This window comes from Gigantopelta aegis, chromosome 1 (genome assembly GCF_016097555.1).
Source record: "Gigantopelta aegis isolate Gae_Host chromosome 1, Gae_host_genome, whole genome shotgun sequence".
Lineage (NCBI taxonomy): Eukaryota > Metazoa > Mollusca > Gastropoda > Neomphalida > Peltospiridae > Gigantopelta > Gigantopelta aegis.
In genome coordinates, this window is record NC_054699.1 from 17,112,643 (window position 1) to 17,134,015 (window position 21,373).

A 21,373-nucleotide genomic window follows, 5' to 3' on the forward strand; every position below is an offset into this window, starting at 1 on the left:
AACATTCGGTAATTTTTACGAATAGTCTTTAAAGATCAAACACGTTGCATTATATGCACTATCCCGCAGACAGGATAGCACATACCACGGCCTTTGATATATCAGTCGTGGTGCTCTGGCTGAAGCTAGAAATAGCTCAATGGGCCCAACGACGGGGATCGATACTAGACCGACCGCGCATCAAGTGAACGCTTTAGCTCAATGGGCCCAACGACGGGGGGTCGATACTAGACCGACCGCGCATCAAGTGAACGCTTTAGCACCAGTGCCCCCCGCCTATGTGCAGTATTATTTTGTTTTTAAGTTTGTTTTGTTTAACGACACCACTAGAACACATTGATTAATTACTCATTAAACATTGTTTTCTAATGCAGCAAGGGATCTCTTATGAATGTGTAAATCAAGTCGAGTATTTAAAATTTTCGTTTTCTGAAGAAGAAAAAGATGATACATTTGGTTGTCTCATACTGTATGACGTGCGGGTTTTTTGTTTGTTTGTTTGTTTGTTTCTGTGCGATGCAAGAGATGTCGTAAAATTCTTGTTTTCGTTGAATCGGTTAAACTCTTGTTTCCTATGATCTGAATCATACGTTTCGTTTTCGTTCAACATTTAGCAGTATTGACGGAGAAAGCGGTCGGGGAGTGAGAGAGGGAGAGAGTATGGGGGCGTAAAATTTGAATTTATGGAAATTTAAAAATATTAAAAGATAAAATGTACTTAATGGGAAAGAAAAGAAAGAAAAGAAAAATCACAAACCAAATGTATCTACTTTTCCCCCCTGTTTTTTGTTTTGTTTTTTTAGAGGGGGGGGGTGTTGGGGTTTTAGGGGGGGGGTTGTATACTTATTTACAAAGAAGGAGACAATGTGGATATTAGTCTATGTTATTCAGGTTTAGAAATTAATTTTGAAAGCATACATAAAAATTATGTTCTAATGCTTCTGTTTACTTAATATTTAAAATAAAATATCGAATAACATTTTCTTCTTCTAAAGATGTCTTAAATATGTGAGATGTGGATTTAATTTATTTCCACAAGTCTGATGCAGTCTTCAAACGTTGTAAACAGATGACGGGGTTTTTTTTTTTTATCTATAACTGTGTCAAAATGACAATATGTTTCACATCCAATAGCTGATGATAAATAAATCAATGTGCTCTAGTGGTGTCGTTAAAAAAATTAAACTTTAACTTGGTAAACAGATGCAGTTAGCGTTAGCTAAAACTGAATAGAATTATAGTTCTGATATTAAAGCTGAACATAGTATACGTCAAAAAGAAACGGATGAATTGGTATGTAACTACCGGCCTCGGTGGCGTCGTGGTTAGGCCAACGGTCTACAGGCTGGTAGGTACTGGGTTCGGATCCCAGTCGAGGCATGGGATTTTTAATGCAGATACCGACTCCAAACCCGGAGTGGGTGCTCCGCAAGGCTCAGTGAGTAGGTGTAAACCACTTGCACCGACCAGTGATCCATAACTGGTTCAACAAAGGCCATGGTTTGTGCTATCCTGCTTGTGGGAAGCGCAAATAAAAGATTACTTGCTGCTAATCGGAAAGAGTAGCCCATGTAGTGGCGACAGCGGGTTTCCTCTCAAACTCTGTGTGGTCCTTAACCATATGTCTGACGCCATATAACCGTAAATAAAAATGTGTTGAGTGCGTCGTTAAATAAAACTTTCTTTCTTTCTTTTGGTATGTAACTCTATAACGAATAAAGCTAAAATTTGTGTATATAAAAAAAAAAGTATAATGTTTTTACTTTGTTTGTTTTTTTAAATTACAGTATTTTAAGTTTTAAACCCATACCAATTCGCATTTCATTTTTTTTTTTTTTGGAGATAAAAATCTATGTATACATTAAAAAATGTTTCTTTTTAAACTACAATTAAATTGCATGGGTTAAATCTCCTTTTGTAATACTACTCGCACTTAAACTGCTTGTTCCGATTAGCAGCAAGAAATATTTTATAGAACTGTACACTTGCCAACAAAAACAGGACAACAAACAACATGACCTTTCGCGGGGTACTGGTTGGAACAAATACTACTATCGGGTGGGGGGGGGGGGGTGAGGAGGGGTCGATCCTACGACCCATCACACTTCTAAGTTATGTACTACTCATCCCCCTTCCCCTTCTATACCCCATCCCCCCCCCCCCCCCCCCCCCAACAAAACAAATGACGGAATTCAACCATTGAAACCGAAACTCGTGTAAATAATATACGTACGAGTTTAGTTTGAAGGGTGACCTCGACTTGGATCATAATGTTACACAACTCCAGGGTCATTCCCTGTTTTCAAAGGGGATTGCCTTGGGGATGTGGGGAGGTAGTGGAGAGGTTTTGTTTGTTTGGGTGTTTTATGGGGGTGCGCGTGAGGGTGATGGTGAGGTGTTATGTTGTAATTTCTTTTCTTTTTGGGGTGTTGTGTTGGTGAAAACCCCTCCCTCTGCATACGCGTCTTGGGTTGTAATGTTTTGGAGGGTTTTGTTTCTTTTTTGTTTTGTTTTTTTGTGGGGGTTTGTGTGTGTTGCTATTGGTGTTGTTGGGGTTGTTTTAAGCTTTTTCGCTTATGGAGGATGTGTTTTTTTGTTGTTCGTTTGGAGCTTTTTTCGTTTTGTTTTTGTTGGAGGTGTTGGGGGAGGGGGGTGTTGTAGTTTAGAGGGGGTCTTTTTTGTTGTTGTTGCTGTCTGGGATCGATCCCCGTCGGTGGGCCCATTGGGTTATTTCTTGCTCCAGCCAGTGCACCACGACTGGTATATCAAAGGCCGTGGTATGTGCTGTCCTGTCTATGGGATAGTGCCTATAAAAAAAACCTTGTTACTAATGAAACAAATGTAGCGGGTTTTCTTCTAAGACTATATGTCAAAATTACCACTGACATACAACTTTTTTTCTTCTTTTTTTTACCTGTGATATGAAACCGCACTTCTCTAAAGCCTCGCTCCTGAACTCCTGTTGTTATAGTAACTATTTTTAAATCTCTTTCTAAGAAACTCATTTCCTTCGTCATATCACTTACGATCACGACGAGATAATAAAATTAACTAGACCATCAATTCGGATTTTCCGAGAATCCGTATCTTTATGAATCCTTTTCACAAAACTGAATTTTCCCCCTCGTTTCGGTAATGAAATAAAAAAAGAGATTTGTTTGGGTAAATTTAACATCTGAATATATATTGCCTAAGAGAATTTGAATATGAAAATTTGAGTGTAAATGTGTGTGTGTGTGTGTGTGTGTGTGTGTGTGTGTGTGTGTGTTGTGTTTGTGTTTGTGTGTGTGTGTGTGTGTGTGTGTGTGATTGTGAGTGTACGTGTGAGTGTATGTATATTTATGGATGTAATGTGTATATTTTGCATGTGTGTGTATGTGTTTGTGTGTATACGTGCGCGTGTGTGTGTGTTTGTGTGTGCGTGCGTGCATGAATGCATGCATTCAGGCCAATGCCTTTTGCATAGACGTCATGAATATGAACGAAATCCATGTACACCCACACGTATTGAACCTGTGACACTCAGTGTGGTACCAGAACAAAGACACAAACTTAGCATGTAACAATCTTCAATCCGACGCTTCAACCAAATGATCATCGAATCCGAGATTCCTCGAGAACTTATATGATTCAACCAAAGAAACCGAAACTCAACAAATAACAGTTACAGTTAAGCGACAGACTTCCGCATACATTTTGTCTCGTTTTATATGTGAAAGAAAGAAATGTTTTATTTAACGACGCACTCAACACATTTTTTTATTTTACGGTTATATGGCGTCAGACATATGGTTAAGGATCACACAGATATTGAGGGAGGAAACCCGATGTTGCCACTTCATGGGCTACTCTTTTTGATTAGCAGCAAGGGATCTTTTATATGCACCATCCCACAGACAGGGTAGTACATACCATGGCCTTTGATATACCAGTCGTGGTGCACTGGCTCGTGTTATATGTGAAGACAATCAACGGATCTGTGTGTCTGTCTGTCTGTCTGTCTCTCTATGTGTGTGTGTGTGTGTGTGTGTGTGTGTGTGTGTGTGTGTGTGTGTGTGTTTGATAGCACAAGAGACCAAACTCTTTAATAATTTTCATTGGAAGTTGGGTGGGAGGGGGGGAGGCATGTTTGCTAGCCTAGAGTCATATTCTACATAGAACATCGGTTTGAAATAGGACCTTTTTTTTTTACGAAGGTGGAGTAGAGGGGAGCTGAGACTGTTATGCTTTAGCCCCCACCCCATTCTCCCCCGCCCCAATAATTCTGAATTAAAATATATTTGTATTATTGGCATTTACTCGCATATGTCATGATGAATTTTACTTATAGAATGCAGGAAATTTCATTTCAGGACACCAAGTTTGTTTGTAGTTTGTGGTTTGTTTTTGGTGGGGGTTGTTTCTTTTGTTTTTTTGTGTTGTTGTTTTTGTTTTGTTTTGGGTTGTTTTGTTGGGGGTTTTGTTGTTGTTGTTTGTTTTTGTGTGTGTTTTTTTGGGGGGGGGGGTTCGCGAAAGCATACACATGAACCTTAGATTGAATTGAAGAAAATGGTTTTTTAACGACGCACTCAACACATTTTTTTATTTTACGGTTATATGGCGTCAGACATATGGTTAAGGATATTGAGAGAGGAAACCCACCGTCGCCACTTCATGGCCTACTCTTTTCGATTAGCAGCATCCCACAGACAGGCCCCTGCGTGTGCTGTAACTTCACCGTGGTGCAGGGGTGTAACATTCTCTTTGAGAATGGCCAATACAGCACAAATTGAAGTTTAGAGTAAAATTCGGTGTCCGTAAAATTCTGTGATATTTGTATTTGCCTTTTTGCACAGTTCTTTACACTGTTTTTGTTTAAACCTTGAATTTTAATATTGATGTTGATCATCACTTTATTTATTTGCATTTACCATAGTTTGACACCCAATAGCCGATGTATTTTTCGTGCTGGGGTGTCGTTAAACATTCATTCATTCATTCATTCATTCATTCCCACAGACAGGATAACACATACCACGGCTTTTGATATACCAGTCGTGGTGCACTGGCTGGATCGAGAAATAGCACAACGGGCTCACCGACTGGGATCGATCCCAGACCACTGGGCTACGCCCCGCCCCAAATAGAATTGACGTAAACGCGCTACCAAGGCAGTCGGATCAGTTCAATTTTTAAACACAAAATCTTACATAATACATTGCAAAATGATGATAAAGTTTTTATTATCAGCCATGATATTTGCGCATGTAGCGAATAATTTATTAGGTGTATCATTGTAAATAATAGACAGGCCTCGGTGGTCTCGTGGTTAAGCCATCGGACATAGGGCTGGTAGGTACTAGGTTCTCAGCCCGGTACCGGCTCCCACCCAGACCGAGTTTTAATGACTCAGTGGGTAGATGCAAGGCCACTACACCCTCTTCTCTCTCACTAACCACTAACAACTGACAACTAACGACCTGACCTGGACAAGACAGCCCAGATAGCCGAGGTATGTGCCCAGTATACCGTGCTTGAACCTTAATTGAACATAAGCACGAAAATAACTTGAAATGAAAATGAAATGAAAGTAATTATTTCATGTAATCCAGCAATTTGTTACATGACTGTGGTGTTCCGCATTCCGCATATACACGTAGTTGTATTCAGAAATTATATATCGTCAAAAATGAATCGAAACGCATTTGTCTTGGTGCAATTTACTCATAGAAGCAAAAAATTGCTTGTCAGGGCATATAGTTTTCAAAACATTTCAAGCGAACATGCCCCCACCTCCTAGAATTAAGGGAAAACGCGTTCTCAAATGTAAAGTTTGTTTTATTTAACGACACCTCTAGAGCACATTGATTTTTATCTTATCATGGGCTATTGAACGTCAAATATATGGTCATTCTGACATATTTCTTTAGAGGAAACCCGCTACCGCCACATAGGCTACTCTTTCCGATAAGCAGCAAGGGGTCTTTTATATGCACTTTCCCACAGACAGGACAGCACATACAACGGCCTTTGATGAACCAGTTGCGTTCTCAAAGAAATCAGACTAATCCAGTTAATATTTTAAATACAAAGTCTTCCAACATAAAAATAATACATTGCAAAATGATAGATTTTTGGTGGGGTTTTTATTATTCGTGATAATGACTGAAAACACTGTATTTCCCGTGGCATTATGCATATACGTCCTTTGAAAACTATAGGCATACGGGCTCCCATTTTTGTAGGGGAGGGGGGGGGGGGGGGGGGGGGTCAGGCTGATTTTTGCCGGAATTGCCGGAATTAAACCAAAATACCAGAATTTATTCATATTACTACCAAACGGCTGTATTGGGTTTCAAACGAATTACTACACATTTTTACATGATTACAGCTAATATTATCAGTAGAATTATGGTGAATAGTTTTTACGCCAGTTCATTTCCCCTGAAGATATCCTTCGTTTTTTCCCGAATTCGAGAACTTGCTCCAGCACAGCAATGACAAGGGGGTGGAACATAGCCCAGTGGTAAAACGCTCGTTTGATTCGCGGTCGGTGTGGGATCCATCCCCGTCGGTGGCCCCATTGGGCTATTTCTCGTTCCAGCCAGTGTACCACGACTGGTGTAACAAAGGCCGTGGTATGTACTACCCTTTCTGTGGGATGGTGCATATAAAAGATCCCTTGCTGCTAATCGAAAAGAGTAGCCCATGAAGTAGTGACAGCGGGTTTCCTCTCTCAATATCTGTGTGGTCCTTAACCATATTTCTGACGCCATATAACCGTAAATAAAAGGTGTTGAGTGCGTCGTTAAATAAAACATTTCTTTCCTCCAAAGCACATTGATTTTTATCTTATCATCAGCTATTGGACGTCAAACATATGGCCATTCTGACATATTTCTTTAGAGACCGGCCTCGGTGGCGTCGTGGCAGGCCATCGGTCTACAGGCTGGTAGGTACTGGGTTCGGATCCCAGTCGAGGCATGGGATTTTTAATCGAGATACCGACTCCAAACCCTGTAGGTAGGTGTAAACCACTTGCACCGACCAGTGATCCATAACTGGTTCAACAAAGGCCATGGTTTGTGTTATCCTGCCTGTGGGAAGCGCAAATAAAAGATCCCTTGCTGCCTGTCGTAAAAAGAGTAGCATATGTGGCGACAGCGGGTTTCCTCTAAAAACAGTGTCAGAATGACCATATGTTTGACGTCCAATAGCCGATGATAAGAAATCAATGTGCTCTAGCGGCGTCGTTAAATAAAACAAACTACTTTTTTTATTTCTTTAGAGGAAACCTACTGCTGCCACATCGGCTATTCTTTCCGATAAGCTGCAAGGGATCTTTTATATGCACTTTCCCACAGACAGGACAGCACATACAACGCCCTTTGATGAACCAGTTGCGTTCTCAAAGGAATCAAACTAGTCCAGTTAATATTTTAAATACAAAGTCCTATAACATAAAAATAATACACTGATAGATTTAAAAAAAATTTTTTTTATTATTCATGATATTGGCAGAAAACATTGTATTTCCCACGGCATCATGCATATATTGTATACGTTTTTTGAAAACTATAGGCATACGGGCTCCCATTTTTGTAGGGATGGGGGGGGGGGGGGGGGGGGTCAGGCCGATTTTTGCCAGAATTGCCCGAATTAAACCAAAATACCAGAATTCATTCATATTACTACCAAACGACTGTATAGGGTTGCAAACGAATTACTACGCATTTTTACATCGATAACAGCTAATATTGTCAGTGGAATTATGGTGAATAGTTTTCACGCCAGCACATTTCCCCTGAAGATATCCTTCGTTTTTGCCCGAATTCGAGAATTTACTCCAGCACAGCACTGACAAGGTAAGGGGGATAGCAGCCCTCCTGCGCCCCCCCCCCCCCCCCCCCCCGCGTGGTATGTACTATCCTGTCTGTGGGATGGTGCATATAAAAGATCCCTTGCTGCTAATCGAAACGAGTAGCCCATGAAGTGGCGATAGCGGGTTTCCTCTATATATCTGTGTGGTCCTTAACCATATGTTCGACACCATATAACCGTAAATAAAATGTGCTGAGTGCGTCGTTAAATAAAACTTTTCCTTCCTTCCGTGTGTTTGTACTGTGACAGGGCTCGGGATTTTTTACGTTTTTCTGTAGTCTTCCTCAATGACCCGAGCAATTCTTCTGGGTCAAATGACATCACTGGTCTTAGCCAATGGCAGAACAACATTTCACGGGAAATACCCGGTGTGTGGGAGTTCATATGATAATACTGAGCGCAAGACACGACTCTCATTTCAACCGAGTGACCACGAAAATTGAGAAGTGTTTAGGACATTGGGTGACATTTCGAACAGAAGACGAAGACAATAACAACAAGAAGATGGAAACTAAAGACTACAAGGACGAACTACAGAACAGCACGAACGCAGAGCGGGTACCGATGAAGACGAAAGGGAGAGACGAAGGCGAAACGAGAAATTCGTCTGCGCAGATCCCGATAATTTATAAATTTGTCCTTATTATTTCACCGATCTTGAATGTTGTGTTTATAGTTCTCTTTGTTGTTTACATTGCAAACTATTTCATGAAGGACGACGATTCGAAACACACTGAAACTGATTTCTTGGGCAGGGGTTCCCAAATCGGCTGCTACCCGTGCGATGAGCTAGGGATCCTGAGCGTTGATGTGCTCTTCAGAGCTACTAACGGGTACTGTTGTGTCGACCAGACTAGGTGTGACTTTCAGAAAGTCGCAATATCAAAAATGGTTTTTTGGGGTTTTTCGCTGTAGTCTGCTGATGACTACGAGACAGAACTACCAAATGTCTGACATCCAATAGCCGATGATTAATTAATCAATGTGCTCTAGTGGTGTCGTTAAACAAAACAAATTCTCTCGATTGGCAGATTTCTCGGCTTAGGAGGAAGAGTTGGTTTTCTGGTTGTATAGTTGTATGCAGTATAGCCCGTAAAAAGTATTTTAACATCATTTGGTCCCTGACATGTTTCATTGTGAATGTTGGACTATGTAAAACAGACGCCTGAATAGAGCTCTCGTGTACTCTAGCCCTGGGAATTGATGCTCCTCACATTCAACCAGGATACAGTTCTAGTCGAGCTGTGGGCCGTAGGATCGATCGACTTCGGTGGTATTATCTGGGTTTGGGGGTTATCTATCTCTCTCTCTCTCTCTCTCTCTCTCTCTCTCTCTCTCTCTCTCTCTCTCTCTCTCTCTCTCTCTCTCCCAGCCAGTGCACCACGATTTGTATACCAAAGGCCGTGGTATGTGCTACCTGTCTGTGCGATGGTACATATAAAATATCCCTTGCTATTAACGGATTAAAATGTAGCGTGTTTCCTCTTTGAGACTGTGCCAAAATTACCAAATGTTTGATATCCAATAGCTGATGTCAATAAATCAATGTGCTCTAGTGATGTCATTAAACAAAACAAAGTTTAGTTTAAAATGTGCTGAGGTGTCCTTTTTCACATACCGAAGCGACATGTTTCTGTTTTTAATTGCGTCATCTTTTGTCAAAATAAATTAATCCATATAAAGGTAAAAAGGTAAAGTTGTTTCACACAAAACACGTTTAATACTATTAAAAGTACATGTCTACGGATATCTTGTTTGACACATGAAAATTACTTGCATTATCTTGTACAGATAGATCTATCTTGCATCGCGTCACGGCTTCCCGGATCTTCTTTGTCACACTATTCCTGGAATCAGTTCAGCCATCTTTGTTTCGGGTTGTAGTGTAAATACTGATACGAAAACCTCCGGGGCTTTTCACGCTCACAACAGACCGATTTAAATAACAATCGTAAAGTGACGTTGGGATTTTTTTTTTTTTTTTTTTTTTTTTTTTTTTACGATATTGTAAATAAACCGCACCTAGCCAAAAATAAGTTTAGTGGTTGTACAAACAAGGGATAAAAAGGACGGGGAGAAGGACAGGTCTCGGTGGTGTAGTGGTAGGTACGGGGTTCGCATCTCGGTACCGGCTCCCACCCAGAGCGAGTTTTAACGACTCGGTGGGTAGATGTTCCAGCCAGTGCACCACGACTGGTGGCCGTGGTATGTACTACCATGTCTGTGGGATGGTGCATATAAACGATCCCTTGTTGCTAATCGATTCCTGGAATCAGTTCAGCCATCTTTGTTCCGGGTTTTAGTGTAAAATTAATACTGATACGAAAACCTTCGGGGCTTTTCACTCTAACAACAGACTAATTTAAATAACAATCGTAAAGTGACGTTGGGCTGTTTTTTGTATTTTAAAACAAATATTTGTTTTACGATATTGTAAATAAACCGCACCTAACCAAAAATTAGTTTAGTGGTTGTACAAAAAAAGGGATAAAAAGGACGGGGAGAAGAACAGGCCTCGGTGGTGTAGTGGTAGGTACAGGGTTCGCATCTCGGTACCGGCTCCCACCCAGAGCGAGTTTTAACGACTCAGTGGGTAGATGTAAAGCCACTACACCGACTCTCTCCCTTTCTCTCTCTCTCTCTCTCTCTCTCTCTCTCTCTCTCTCTCTCTCTCTCTCTCTCTCTCTCTCTCTCTCTCTCTCACTAACAACTAACCATTAACCCACTGTCTTGTGCCCCGTTTTACGATGCGATCTTAGCGCTAAGATTTCCTTTAGTGCATAGCTACCTCATACTCTTAAGGTGATCTTAGCGCTAAAATCGCTTCGTGGCATAAGGCCACACAGTTCGGATAACTTTCAAAGTGTGTGTCAAGGACAGCGTGCTTGAACGTTGCACGAAAATAAATTAAAATTAAATAAAACATATTCAGGGCATTTTCAACAAAATACACCCCACCCTCTTGTCTAATTTCGCTATAGCCTAATACTGCATTGTAACACATCGACCCCTTCTCCCCCAGCATACGCCCCTGACCCTACCGTAATAATATGTTTAAACTCGCAGTGAGACGACATTCGTGACACGTCAATAATAAGCCTGTAACATGAGACTGGAGGATATACTAGACATGTATACTCTTCAAAAAATGTATACTCTTCAAAAAAAGTAACGCAAAGTCAGATTTTCATTGTATGTTTCTAAATCGTTTAATACATGAAAGAAACATGGCAGAAACTTGCAATTTGACACAGATAAACAACATTGACAGAGGCTGTTGTAACAGCCATCCAAGTTCCCAAGGTCCCGTTTGACGTCACTTACAGTCAGTAACGAGTGTGACCCCCATGAGAGTCAAGTACTGCCTGGCACCTCCTGCCCATCGACGCAATCAGATGACGGATGACATCCTGCGGAATTGTAGCCCACTCGGCCTCCAAAGCGGCAGCCAGCTGTTGTAGTGTCTGAGGTTGGGGTTGTCGTCGTCGCAAACGTCTATCCAGTTCATCCCACAAATGCTCGATTGTGTTTAAATCTGGGGATTTGGAGGGCCATGGAAGAACATTGATGTTGTTGTTTGCTAGGAAGGCTGTGGTGATGCGCGCTGTATGAGGACGGACATTGTCCTGCTGGAAAACAGTGTTGCCGTTGGCCATGCTGGGGACGACGTACGGGCGCAAGATCTCGTCCACATAGCGCTGTGCTGTCAAGTTCCCCCTGATGTGCACCAAGTCTGTCCTGGCGTTGTAAGAGATGGCTGCCCACATCATCACACTTCCTCCACCAAATCTGTATGCAATTACGTGCAAAACGTTCACCTCTTCGGCGGTAGACACGTGCCCTTCCATCCTGTCTGCGGAGCATGAATCGCGATTCGTCGCTGAACCACACGTGTCTCTATCGTCTTTGAGGCCATACCCTGTGTGCTTGACACCATTGTAGTCGAAGCTGTCGATGCTGCTGGGTTAAAATCACGCCTCTAACAGGACGTCTGGGTCGCAATCCTGCCTGTCGTAGACGGTTCCGGACAGTCTGGTCAGAGATCCCGGTATTGCAGATTGAGTGGAGGTAGCCGTGGTCGTCCTTTGGCGTAGGTGGCGCAACTGGATGTAGCGATCCTGGGCAGGAGTGATGACACGTGGTCTACCGGATCTGCGAAGGTCACGTGTTGATCCATGCGCCTGGTAGCGGATCCATAATCTTGAAATGGTGCTAGGGTACACATTGAAAAGCCTCGCAACCTCTGATTGGGATTCGCCTGCTTCCAATTGTCCGACGGCGTTGTTCCTCTGTGCTTCATTCAGTCTTGGCATTGTGAAAGACACGTTGACAGTTTTAAACTGAGTACAGCTAAGTCCTGAACCCTGCACTTTTATAGGGCTTCTTGTGCCTCTTGCACGTGCACACCATGCCGACCGTTCAAATCGCTGAATTGACCGCAGGTGCGGTTTTGCGATTGTTAACTTTTTCACACCTGTCTTCAAGGTCATCAAATTCCGAACAACTTTGCTGGTGAAAATGCATTTGGTACGCTCCATTACACAACATACATAGCGTTCGGAACACAATGTTTCCACACATCCATATTTATTAGGAAAATTTCATTTTTGCGTTACTTTTTTTGAAGAGTATATAAAGTTTTCTCCATTCAGCTGGCCGATCAAGCAGCAAATCTAGATTTGCCAGTGCACGTTAAAGAAGAAGAAGTAGTTTGTTTTGTTTAACGACACCACTAGTTGAGCATGTTGATTTATTGAGTTATTAATCATCGGCTATTGGATGTCAAACACTTAGTAATTTTGACATAGAGTCTTAGAGAAGAAACCCGCTACATTTTTCAATTAATAGCAAGGGATCTTTTATATGCACCATCCCAACAGACAGGATAACACATACCACGGCCTTTGATGTACCAGTCGTGGTGCACTGGTTAGAACGAGAAATGGGCCCACCGACGGGGATCGATCCCAAACCCACCGCGCATCAAGCAAGCGCAACGCTTTACCACTGGGCTATTGTAACTTTATGTGTTAGAGGTTTGTATATTAACCAAACTTAGTATCAGTTTGCACGAGTTGAAACTAGAATCATAATTAAAATTTTGGTCACTATTGTGCCTTCTGTTCTCATTTATACATAATAAGCTTGTTAATCATATCTTTAGGTCTCCACATCAAATCTTTTTCTTAAATAATCACTTAGTTTGCTCCCATGAAGTGTATTTTAAGTGTATACTAGATTTAGAACCAATTTTTCCAGATTTGATTATCTACCTTGGTGTAAGTTGATAATTTATTTTATTGTTAATGCTGTATTATCCAATGTTAACAGCTAAATAATAAGCTGGATTACAGATTGTAGGAATACATCCAATATACATATTGTATTGATCTGGATTAGAAAATAATACAGTAAAATAGATGTTCGGGTAATTATGTCATTTAAAAACAGGGTTTTTTTAGTAATGAATCAAAAATAAATATGTGAAAGCTGCATGATAATTCCAGATATCACAAATATTTAAAACCTCCAACTACAGTAGGGTATACATAAAATATAGTCAGGAATATTGGTGGCTGCCAATGGTTTTGATGGTCCAATTTGAAAATCTGCATAGCTGATGGATTTGAAATTCCCGCACATGGTAACTTGAAGATGCCCACACTCAGCATACAGGATTTTCTTCCAACAGTGATGTGCAGGATATTAAGTCATTACTTCATACAGATGCAGTCATGTTGGTTTTTCCTTCCTCAGACATTGTATTTTTTTTAATACTGATATTTCTTTGATGTGCCTATTGAGGTCTTCATAATCTAGGGGTCAGTCAAGTACATGTGTTTCAATGGAATAAATTTAAGGAGTTGAGGTACTCTGAATAGCCATGCTGTCTCTACATATATAGCTGAGCACACACATACACACACACACACACACACACACACACACACACACACACACACACACACATCTGACAGTAAATACATGTATCTTCATGAGTATTATTATTTTTATTTTTATTTTTTTTCAAATATAACATATTGCATTTGTACAAAACTGTACAAAATACATGTGCTTTGTGAGGTGTACATTAAATTAGGTTGCACTGTAAAAATAACAGTTTCAGTGAGGTTGTCAGTTTATGTCAAAAGACACCAGATCCTGGTTGTCATAAAAACACATTATTAGCCACCTTTTGAAAAATGTATGTTATCTGTATAGGTAGCACTAAACCAATTAATTTCCGGCTGGGTCGAAGTTTGAGGTGCACCGAACTTTTTATAGAGAAGTTAACACCACAAGTCCTGTGATTGGTTATAAATGTGAGTGTGTCGGTTGTAAAAAAAAATTAGTCAAGTAGCCTTGTGCTTGTAGCCTTGTAGCCTTGTGCTTGGAACATGTATGGGGTACCTGTAAAAAAAAAAGTACTCAAATTTTGTGCGAAACTAGGGTGTTGTAGAAACATCTGGTTATACCGAAAATGAGCCATGAAAGGTACCATTTTCTGCAGTTAATACTTTGAGGTAGGGGTTGTAGTACTGATATTTATGGGTCATAGTTTGGTTGATATATTGCATATAGTGTTTTTAAACACAAACGTTAACATGGTCGCCTATGGGATTTTAATTGGTATAGTCCAACCGACAGTATTAGATAGTTCTGTGTGTATGCGTTGGGGGGGGGGGGGGGGGGGGGGGGGGGAGGGTCGGATAAAATTTGCCCGGGAACTTTTCAAGGTGCACTGATTTTCGCATATTATAAGCACTATAGTTAGTATAAAATGACAAAAAAAATTAGAGAAACCAATCACATATATATCAAGCATTTAACCCACATCAATCAACCTCCCCCCCCCCCTACCCAAAAAAAAAAAGAAAAGAAGAAGATGAAAGAATGTTTAAGCAGAGCCGTACCCTGATGAAAATCCTATGGGGGAGGGGGGCACTACTTTTTGTAAACAAATGAAACACTATATATAAATTAAACCCTGAGATGTGTATGCTATTTTCTGGAATGGGGGGGGGCAACTGCCCTGCCCCCCCCCCCCCGGAGGCTACGGCCCTGGTTTCAGGACACGAGGCAGAGAAACCCCGCTGTTGCCACATAAGTTACTCTTACTAAAAAACGCAACAGGGCAATATAAAAGATTACATTAGACTATGTTAGAAAGATATGCCATTTCACACAAAAATCTCAGACACACCCCTCCCCGAAAAATGCTAAATTCTCTAGGCGCCTATGTCGTCAAACAATGTCTATCGCATGCTTTTGTTACACCACCCCACCCTGAAAAGTGGAACCGGGGTGGGGAGGGGTACAGACAAAAATGTAGGGGTTTGTTTGTTGTTGTAACGTTATTTTATTTTTGTACTTTATAGAAAGATAAAAATATGGCGTGTACACCCCACCCCCCACCCCCCAAACGTTATACCCCCCCCCCCTTCACTTAAAATATCGTTACTATGGGTCAGATGCCCATTCAGGGCCCCTGCCCCCTGCCCCCTGCCCCCTGCCGGTGTATATTTCCAATACATTGTGCATTACCAATAATATAATTTTGTCAGTTTGCCATACTGGATAACTGAATAATGTGAGGGTCAGGACGTCGCCCACTTTTACAGTGCTCGTTTGGTGCGCAGTCGGTGTAAGATCGATCCCCATCGGTGGACCCATTGGGCTAATTCTCGTTTCAGCCAGTGCATGATAACTGGTATACCCAAGGCCATGGTATGTGCTATCCTGTCTGTAGGATGATGCATATAAAAGATCGCAGGATCGAACCACCTCGGTGGATACATTCAATTGATTGAGTTTTTTCTCGTTCCAACCAGTACACCACAAATGGTCAAAGGCCATGGTATGTGCTTTCCTGCCTGTGGGAAAGTGCATATAAAAGATTCCATGCTGCATTAGGAAAAATGTAGCGGGTTTCCTCTGGTGAATTTTAGTCATAATTACCAAATGTTTGACATGATCACATCCAATAGCCGATGATTAATTAAGCAATGTGCTCTAATGGTGTCGTTAAACAAAACAAACTTCTTCTTTTTTAATAATGTGAATATCGTTCGTCTATAATTTCAGTTCCCAAACGACACTGTGGTGGCTGTGGAGTCTAGATTCGGAAAGAGCAGTGCGTGCGTGTATACAGGTGAGGCTGTAAGCTATATCTGGACTACGGTTTATATAAATAAACAATATGGCCACAAGTGTATTAGTCGGGCAGAATAAGGGCTATACCTTGAACTATGGTACATACGATGCTTTATGGTGGTTTTATGTCATTTAGGGTCTCCTGATTCAGAAACTGCATGATGACACTTTGTCATCATTGAGCAATTTTTTTGACGGTCATTTTAAAAGCACCACCCCAAGTTAAAAAATACAGGGGTTTTTTCTCTGTTAGGCCCATTGCGTTATGCTATAATGTTTTATTTGTACAATATTATTATAAGACCTATACCTATTTGGATACCTTTTACAAACACTAAAGAATAATACAACAAACCCAAAACACTATAGCAACATTTCAGGGGCTTTTGCTGACGGCCATCTTGGTTTTCAAAATGGCCGCCATTTTAAACATTTGTTTTTACAATATTACCGCACCCAAGCAAATAAAACAATTGTTTTAAATTGTATACAGGTAGGTGGGCATGCTTTCACTACACAAGCAAGACTATTTGTAATCTGTATTGGTCAATATGAAAATGGTAACATTTTGAGTGGACGATTTTCACAGAAGAAAGTTAAAAATAACAGATTTAAAAATAAAAATCCCAATTTAATCCAATTTACACCTGGCAAAGAACATGATATTTTGGCATAATTTCTGAAATTAAACAATGATTTTATTTTAACTAATGTCTGTAATATACTTTAAGAGTATTTCCATGCAATTGTGCCAGAGTAATATTTTGTACTTGTATTAAAGGGATTGGACTATCCTCAGTTTGTAACCGTTTCAAAACGTTTTCGACAAATAAAATATTAATGCATTATTAAAATTAAATTTTATTTATTTATGTGTTTTGCTTAGAATATGAATATCTCTGTAATCCATGTATTTCTGGACTTTGTAATGTTTTGTATCTCAATATCGATTTTTGTCTAAAATAATTTCGAAGGTAAATATTTATAATTTTTTCCAACGACCAAACAAAATTTTATAATATTGCGACCAAAGGTCATTCCAAATTTATTTATTCGTATAATTTTTTATATGTAAAACATTTTAGGGTAAGATAGTGTTTTAAAAGACCTGAAAAAGCAGGATGTGTGTTTATTTTGTTAGTGGGGCAGGCTGATGTTTGCCCGAATTAAATAAAAATTCACGAATCTGGATACCAACGTTTATTTATATTAGCATTACTGCCAAACAGATTACAAGTAATATCGTGGTTAAAATGATGGAAATACATCATTCTGCCCGAATATCTCTATTGTTTTTGCCCGAATTTGAGGGATTTTTCCCCAGCACAAGGTGGGCAGTTGCTCCCTGCCCCCATCACGTATGCTTATGGGAACAAACAGAAGTCTTGCTAGATCTGAAAACACAGGTCAGTCTCTTTGATAAACTTTAAAACCAGAACCCAAAATGTTACCAATTTTGATATGTCATATACTAAAAATATTGTAATATATAACAGGCTATACTTTTAAAAGAAATGTATATCTTTGTTATCTGGTCCAAAACCAACCTGGAAATAGAAGAGTACTTTTAAAAGTAAAATTACATGTTTTAAACATTTAACAATTAATTGTTAAATTAATAAAATCACCTGAATCACATGTACCATATATCAGGCAAAATTATTTACATATGTAAATGCAGGTATAAGCCGGTAGCTGTCGAATTTCATTGGCTATGGAACGTTTGCATTGCATGGTTACGCTATGCATCTTAAATACGGTACAGATTAAATAACTTTGTTAACACTAGGGACGTTTTTCTCTAAATAATCTGAGAAATATATTTTTAAATACTTATGGTTCCTTGCTTGAAATATCGTTCTGTGCACATCCCTGAGCTCATTCAGAGGTACATGCACTTTCATTTAACGAAGCTGCACGTTTTTAGCATATGGCTGTATACCCTCGCGACTTTCGTAACCTCTTTTGGAATCTGTGCAGAAATATTGTTCTTGTCTTTTATATGCTAATGGAAGATTCGTAATCATCATGCAGTGTTCTAGCTAGGATTTTGATGGGGCAGGGCGCTAGTTTAATTGTAGGGCGTTTTTAACGCGAAAATCTTATTTTGGAGGCAAGTGCTGGATATGATCGAATTTTTTACATTCATAAATATCATATATGTAGGAATATCTATGCTGGTTTTAATTTACAAAAGGTTTTTGGACGGACTGGGACAATCAATTTCTAAACCCAAATTTATTATTCTTAAATTTGGATGTTTGATGAAACAGTATATTCATCGCCGTATGCAATATTATTGTACTAATGTACTAAATATAGACACTATTACAAAAATATCGTTCCAGCCAGTGCAACACGACTGGAATGTGCCGTGGTATGTGCTATCCTGTCTGTGGGATGGTATATATAAACCATGAAACTAATGGAAAAAAGTAGCGGGCTTTTCTCTAACACTAAATTTAAAAATTACCAAATGTTTGACATCCAATAGCCGATTATTAATAAATCAATATCCTCTAGTGGTGTCATTAAATAAAATCAAACTTTAACTATTAAAATGTCTTCCAAAAGGTTGGATCACCTAAAAAATCATATTCTTTTTTTTATTATATATAGTATTTATACTATTTAATATCATGCCCAAATGTAATTTAAAATAAATAAATGAAATAATTAAAAGAAATCAAGAAATGAAAAAAAGAGAATGATTAGAAATAAATAAAAAGAAATAAAGAAATAAAAGAACAAACAAGTTTTAAAAAACTGACATAAGGATATATCTGTAACAAGTTGCTCACTGCATTTAAAAACGGCTATTATTGCATGTCACGGTCTAGATAGATTTTATTAAATAGCTTTTGTAGACATGCTTTTAACAAAACACAGTTATGCCTTCATAGACCAAATAACCAGTGTTGCTAGTTTACTCTGTGCCATATTATAAAGATGCAATCAATGTGTCATTGATAAGGACTACTGACATCAGTTAAAACTATATGTATCTTGGTCTGGGTATTTGCAAAGGCAACAATTACTTTCAAAAATTTACTTATCAAAATAAATTTCGCATTTGACGTTCTATTGAAGTTTATCATAATGGTCTACTTTCAACTAGGTGTTTGCTAGGTGGTGTGTGGTTACGTGCGTGACGGTGTGAGGATTACTTCGCATTCTGCGGTCATATCGACTAACAATAGAAACGAAAAAAACATATCACGTTACTGCTGTCGGCTTTCACAACTGTGGCCAAACAATGTATTGTCAAACGTTTTTTAGTTGGGAATTCAGACTCGTAACAACAATGTACACGCTTTGAGAGGAAAGCAAGATTCTGTATTTTTGTTTGACAATGAATTAGGGCAGAGCGGCGATAATCAGGGGCGGTGCGGTAAACAAACACGGCAGGGCGGCACAAAACGGGGGCAGGGCGCAGCGCCCCTCTATTTAATGCTAGCTAGAACACTGTCATGTTACGTACACCCTGTCAATCTTTATACTGGTTATGTGGATTACTGGAACAAATATTCTTGGAAAATAGTTTCGTTTAAATGGTTAAGTCTCTTTGAAATAACCACCTAATTTGAAATTGCTGCCTACTACTTTGATATATAATTTACAGTGAAATGTGATATTCATGTATCATGACATTACTGTTTTTCATCAGTCATTTTCATCATGCATGGTTTGAGGCTTGTTGCATGTCCTATGCCATATATGTGCAGACAATGCTGCAAGGTAACTCTGCTGTTTGACATGAACAGTTTATTCCTGAAGCAGTCATTTTTAGCAGTACATGCACATGCCATTACTTCCATAAGCTCTGGTGGACCACTGCAGACACACCAGTACAATGACTGTGTGTGTTGTTTGTAATTTCGGATATATTCACATTCAGTTCTGGTGATTGGCAGCTTTTCACAGTATGTCTTGTAGATTTGCTAGCTTGATGTGCTCAGCCAGAGCGACTTTTAGAATTTATTACTTGTGAAGATGGTGTGTTTCAAACAAATGTTACATCGTTTCGTTTTGTAAAGCAAACTACCAAACCGTTATTATACATGTATACCGGTATGTACCTTCAGACCAATGCTGTGCTTCAACATTACTAATACAGCCCTTAATAAAGAGGCAGCTGTCTGTGTTACATCAATTGATGTCATATACTGCAAATACTTGGACAGATGTATGTATGTATGTATGTATGTATGTACTGACAAGTAAAAGAAACGTTCCCAAAATCAAAAGTCTGCTTCCTATTCATCTTGCATTGACTGAGTGCATCAAGCAAGTTAAAACCATGATGTGGAAAGCTGACGATTAACAGAACCCGTGGCATGTAAATATATCTGAGTGTGGGTGGGACATTATAAATGACATAACCAGTGATTGTACTGGTTTGTGCTCTACCAAAGCTTATGGAATAATGGTATGTGACTGCTTTGCTCAAATGCCTGCTCAGGAATAACTGTTAATGTCAAGGGTTATCTTGCACCATTTTCTGACAATGTATGGCACCGGACATTTGTAATACTCCTAAAGACTATGCATGATGAAAATGACACTGATGAAGAACAGTAATTACATCGTAAATGCATATCACATTTTACAGTATAAATTATGTTTCAAAGAAGGAGGTTGCTAATTAAAATTTGATGATCATTTTAGGACTTCGCATTCAAAATAAAACCTTTTCACATAAAATCTGACAAAAATGTGCATTAATCTACTGATATATAAAAGTAGCATAAATATTTAAAAGTGTGTGATGTGACGATTACGAATATTCCATTAGCATATTAAATATGGTATCTCTTCAAAAACATGTTTCCAAAAGAAGTTACAATAGTCGTGAGTGTATTCAACCATGAATCACTGTAAAGTGTTTTGTCTACAGAGTATGGTTTCAACTGCAAGTATTTTAGCATGCACTAGTACATGCGCTACAGCTTCTATAAACGAAAGAAGATCTGAATGAGCACAAAGATGTGCATAAAATGATATTTAAAGCAAGGAACCGTATACGTATTTTACAAAGAAATATTGATGAGATTAGGACTTTCCTTTCTAAGCACTATCATAAATATGTTATTTCATCTGTACCGTGTTTAATGTGCAAAATGTGACCGCGTAAACGTTATATTAGGCAATGAAATTTGACAGCTACTGGTCTATTTTAATATGCCTGCATTTACATATGTATGAAAGTTCACCTTATATATCATACATGTGATGCAGATAATTTTATATAGCTACGTCTAAAATGTTTATAAGAAATAATGTTTTTTTAGTAAAATTTCTTTTGAAAGATGCTGTTTCAAGTGGTTCTTGGACATATAATCAATAAATACAATTGTTA